The sequence below is a fragment of the Haematobia irritans genome, chromosome 1, assembly GCF_050003625.1.
Source record: "Haematobia irritans isolate KBUSLIRL chromosome 1, ASM5000362v1, whole genome shotgun sequence".
Taxonomy (NCBI): domain Eukaryota; kingdom Metazoa; phylum Arthropoda; class Insecta; order Diptera; family Muscidae; genus Haematobia; species Haematobia irritans.
Window position 1 is genome coordinate 98,715,907 of NC_134397.1, and position 4,726 is coordinate 98,720,632.

Sequence of the window (4,726 nt, forward strand, 5' to 3'; positions counted from 1 at the left end):
TTCCCTCAAAATGGCCATAGAATCGCGAGCTGTGTGGCATGTAGCGCCATCTTGTTGAAACCACATGTCAACCAAGTTCAGTTCTTCCATTTTTGGCAACAAAAAGTTTGTTAGCATCGAACGATAGCGATCGCCATTCACCGTAACGTTGCGTCCAACAGCATCTTTGAAAAAATACGGTCCAATGATTCCACCAGCGTACAAACCACACCAAACAGTGAATTTTTCGGGATGCATGGGCAGTTCTTGAACGGCTTCTGGTTGCTCTTCACTCCAAATGCGGCAATTTTGCTTATTTACGTAGCCATTCAACCAGAAATGAGCCTCATCGCTGAACAAAATTTGTCGATAAAAAAGCGGATTTTCTGCCACTGATTTTGGTAATAAAATTCAATGATTTGCAAGCGTTGCTCGTTAGTAAGTCTATTCATGATGAAATGTCAAAGCATACTGAGCATCTTTCTCTTTGACACCATGTCTGAAATCCCACGTGATCTGTCAAATACTAATGCATGAAAATCCTAACCTCAAAAGAATCACCCTTTACAAACGTTGAGAGTTGTCATTCAGCCAAATCAATCCAATATTTGTGCAAATATATCACAAAAGGCAGTGACATGGCTGTGTTTGGTATTGCGTCGGAAAATGCGAATGACGAAATCAGTAACTTCAAAATGGGCAAATACGTCAGTACAAATGAAGCATTGTGGCGATTATTTTCATTTCAAATGCATGAAGTATATCTCACAGTTGTACACTTAGCAGTACATTTGGAAAATGACCAAAGAGATTACTTCACTTAGGCTAATGCGGCACAACGAGCTGAGAGACCACCATCGACAACATTGACTAGCTTCTTTGCAATATGTGAAGCGACGCTGGTGTACGTTGAATTGCCCAAGTATTACACTTGGAATCAATCACCAAAGAAATTCCAACGACGCAAACACGATCATTTACCGACTGCTGTTGGTAAATGTTCGTGGACTAAAATCCTTCGCGCATTTGAAGACTGTGAATGTGAAATGTCAAACATATCGCGAAGCATGTCAACTAATGGGTTTGGTGGAGAACGATTCTCATTGGGATTTAACACTTGCGGATTCAGTTATTTCATCAAATGCGTACCAACTACGAACGCTTTTCGCAATTATCAGTTATGGAACAAATACAAAGACGACATATGTGAAGATATATTGTATTGCTTGCGCATTAAAACGAATAATCCTGATATCCAAATAACCAATGAAGGATTGATTCTGATTAATGATCAATGCTTGACTATTGCAAACAAGCTACTGATTGAAGTAGGAATGATTGCGCCAAAGCGATCGATGCACGATGCATTCAACCAAGAATTAAATCGAGAGCTGCAATACAATGTTGATAGATTGCAGGAATTCGTTCGAAATAATGTGCCGTTGCTGAATGAACATAAAAAGCAAGTATACGAAACAATAATGCAAGCGGTAGACAATAATACTGGTGGTCTATTCTTCCGGGACGCACCTGGAGGAACAGGGAAAACGTTTGTCATTTCATTGATTTTGGCCACAATTCGATCAAGATGTGACATAGCTTTGGATTCATTTTCATTTAGACAAGTTCAACTAAATAACACTATATTTGTGTAATCGAAATAAATTCATTACTGCTGTGAAATGAAATCGTTAGTAATAAATATTTACTGCTGCAATTATTTATGTCATTGTACCACTCTGAATTTCATGTTTTTCGACAAATTAGTCACAATAAATTGCTATTGTGAATCGAAGAAGCGTCAGTTTATCAAAATACAATCTGGCAACATCGGCGCGACTTGCACTGATGAGATGTTCTGGATAGAACACCAGTGCAACGATGTTCTGGATAGCCCACACAAATGTTGCATCCAGTGCTAAAAGAAAACAGCCCTAATATTAAAGCTATCTTGCTTAATTTTTGCACAAACTCGTTTTTTTGTCTCCAAGCAGGTCAAGTTGGAAGATGGGCTATATCGGTCCATGTTTTGGTATAGCCTCCCATATAAACCGATCTTCTGATTATACTTCTTCGGCTTCTAGAAACCGTATTTTCAATCAGATTTTCCTGAAATTAGAAATCTAAAGGTATGTTAGGACCACAAACAGGAGTGCCGAATATGGCGTGTATCGGTCTATGGTTTGCTATAGCCCCCATATAGCCCGATCTCCCGATTTTACTTCTTGAGCTTCTAGAAACCGTTGTTTTTATTCAATTTGCTTGAAATTTGAAATCTAGAGGTTTTTGGGGGTCACAAATAAAATCGGAGGGCGGGTTTATAAGGTATCCCCCTTATAAACCCGCCCTCCGATTTGGGATCTAAATTTTGTAGGGTTTTGAGAACTACAACTAGGTGTGTTGTATTTTGTGTATCGGTGCATATTTTTGGCAGAGCACCCATATAGCTTGATTTCCTGATTTAACTCCATGGGCTTATATAAACCGTAGTCTTTATCCGATTTGAAATTATAACGGATTTGGTTTTATCGCTCCATTTGGTAAGACCTCCATATAGACCGATTCCACTTCTTGAGGGTATAGAAGGCGCGCTGTTCATGAAAGTTGCTTGAAAATGAAAGTAAAATTTCAAAATCTATAGATTTTAGATTTCAAATCAGGGCATTATTTAATCACTCCTATATATTATCATCATTCTATACATTTGTTTCAAATACGTTAGAAACAGTGTAAGAATTAATAAAATGGTACAAATTATTTAAATTTTTGTCGAAAAAAGCTAAATCCACTCTAAAAACAAGCGAAGTTTTGAAATATTTAAGGTTAAAGGCCGACACACAATGAACACGCAGCTTAAATCGTCTCTTTTTTCTTTGCTTCGAAAAAAGTTGAACCGTTCATAATTATGAGAGTGCGCACAATAAATATAAGCTTGAGACCGAAGCGTGAAAATAAGTTAAATAAATTTTCACTTTTCCGGCTTCTATAGGCTGCTTTGATTTTGACGTTAAAAACATTTGTTGCTCCAGGTTTGTATATGGAAATATAAGTTTGTTTATGTTTATGAAGCGACAAATACGATTTTCTATGTGTGTTGGAAAAATGGAAGCCGCTTTAAAGCAAAGAAAAAAGCTAAGGCATACGCCTGCTTTTTTTCATTGTGTTTCGGCCTTAAACGTTTCTAACAAGCTTTAGAATGCATTAAAAATCATAAAAAAATAAAATAAATATTTATTTTGCAAAATATCACAGAATTTTTTAACTGACACCCAAAACAGTGAATCACACCTATGAAAATGATGCAAATTGAGTGCGCCGGCTGACGAAATGGAAGACAGCCGTCCTATGACAAGCCCGAATAAAATCATCGCTTCTGCGCCAAAGTTGCACCATCTCCGGATCGGAAAATAACATATTTTTGGATCAATACTTTTTGAAAACGCTTTTTTGCTTTCACAATTCAACCAATTAAAATTGGTAGAAACTTGATCTTTTTCCATATCAATAATTTCTGGATAAAACTGTGCATTGAATCATCAGTTTAATTTACATTCCATCATTTTACACTCAAATCGATGATTTGAAATTGGCAAAGGAAAAGAGAAAATTTTGTACTAATATTTATTTTCCGGAAGGTTCAAGTGTGGTTCACTTTGGGTTTGGTGAATTACCAGAATTTGTTCTGATAATTGTTTGATAGTTTTGCTGCAAGTAGAGGATGCTGATGAGGAATGTGGTAATTCCGAAACGTGCGTCCATCCAACCATCTTGCAGGGCTTTGCCCAAATAAATTTGACAAACATTCTTTCGTCTCGTCTTTTGTAGTTTAGTCAACGCGATGGTTTTTAAGATGAGATCAAAACAAGAAATATGATTCGAATACAAATCAACAATACCAAAACCAAACGAATGAAGTAAGAGGAAGCACGCTCAAAATAGACCCATCCAATTGCACTCAAATCGATGATTTGAAATTGGCAAATGAAAAGATAAATGTTTAGGTTAGGCTAGGTTAAAGTGGCAGCCGGATTAAGTTTCAGGCTCACTTAGACTATTCAGTCCAATGTGATACCACATTCAACTAAAAGTACATATTGCACATGGGCACTTCTAGATTTAACCACTGAACCTTCTCTATTATTTTCTTTTGTTGAACCAACCAGATTGTTCCAAAAAAATTAACAGTCTGCTTTAGTTAACGTTTCCAGGTCCGCCAGTAATCTAAAGCTATATGCCCCTAAAATTCGCTTACGCCTCACACAAAATGCAGGACACTCACACAAGAGGTGTTTAATTAATTCCTTTTCCTCCACATCATGACAGCTCATACAGTAGTCATTATACTTCGCACCAATAGTTTTTGCAAATTCGCCTATCAGGCAGCGACCCGTTATAGCAGATATCAGGAGTGCTATCTGACGTCTTGAGAACACTAGTATATCTAGTGTGCGGTTCAAGTTTAAATGGGGCCGTATATCGCTTGGTGTCGTTACAACCTTTGCAATTCTCCCATCGAACATTTGCCATCATGACAGCCTTCTCACGCAATAAGAGCTTGCAGGTAGCCAGAGACATACCAACAAATCCTAGTTCCCTTGGAATATGTATGGTAGTTCCTAGCCTTGCTAACTCATGTGCTTCGCAGTTCCCCGGTATGTTCCTATGGCCAGGCAACCATATTAGGTGCATATTGTACTACTCAGCCATCTCGTTGAGAGATTTGCGGCAGTAGATGGCCGTTTTCGAG

The 4,726-nt window shown here is 37.7% G+C and overlaps 1 pseudogene; it reads left to right on the forward strand.

Moving 5' to 3' along the window:
• Positions 1 to 617: 617 nt before the first annotated feature.
• LOC142229056 (uncharacterized) lies at positions 618 to 1,634 on the forward strand (annotated as a pseudogene).
• The last annotated feature ends 3,092 nt before the right edge of the window (positions 1,635 to 4,726 follow it).